This window comes from Cynara cardunculus, assembly GCF_001531365.2.
Source record: "Cynara cardunculus var. scolymus isolate 2C chromosome LG 11, CcrdV1, whole genome shotgun sequence".
Taxonomy (NCBI): domain Eukaryota; kingdom Viridiplantae; phylum Streptophyta; class Magnoliopsida; order Asterales; family Asteraceae; genus Cynara; species Cynara cardunculus.
This window is the reverse complement of record NC_037538.1, coordinates 2,153,334-2,154,322: the sequence shown is the minus strand read 5'-3', so window position 1 is coordinate 2,154,322 and position 989 is coordinate 2,153,334.

The following is a 989-nucleotide window of genomic DNA, read 5'->3' as shown; positions in this document are numbered from 1 at the left end:
TATAATAATATAATTAAGTCAAAAACTATTTAATATTGGACTCATTTCGAAGGTATTAACGAGACGATTATAATGGTGTAACTTGTTAAAATAAAAATGTATTTTTTAAATATGTTTTAATTGATATACGATTATGTATATTAATTTGATAAAAGTTTAAAATGAAACATTTTAAAGTAAAGGACGTAAAGTAAATTAATTAACTAATTATAGGAGTATAAAGTGTAAATTTAAAATTATAATTTAAAAAAATATGGTTGTGAGAGGGTGAGTGTATGTGAGGAGAGGAGAGGAGTTGGTGAAAAAGTGAAAAAGTGATATAAAGAGTATCTTGGTCATTTAGTATAAAACTTTTGTTAAATTTGTTTTATAAGATATTATATATATATATATATATATATCGTCGATCGTGTGAGAATTAGAGCTAAAGTGAGAAAATATGAAGTCATTTGGACTCTTGATCACCTTTAATCTCAAACTCACCCATGAATTGTGATTAATACGAAGATTGATCCGATGAATTTTATCTTAATAGGCATCCAAGGGTGGGGATTTTTTCTTACACTTCTCATTTTAACTCTCCTTATCACCAGAACTCAATCATATATATATATATATATATATATATATATGACTTGGGATCATGTGAGACCAACCTGTTTTCGTGAGACCCGTGAGACCAACATTTTACACTTGAAACTTCACAGCAAAATGTTGTGAAGGTGACTTTTTAAAACCTTCACAGTGTTTTTGCTGTGAAGGTTACGTGTAAAAATGTGGTCTCACGGGTCTCACGAAAACAGACGGGTCTCACGTGAACCCAACCCTATATATATATATGGTTGAGTTACGGTGAGAAAAAGTCTCCACCATTTTAACAATCCTAATCGAAAGTAAAGAATAATAAAATACACAAAAATATACGAGATCGATTCTCATACCAAATATCTTTCATGACATAAAGATAAGATTAAAGATGATGAAATGAG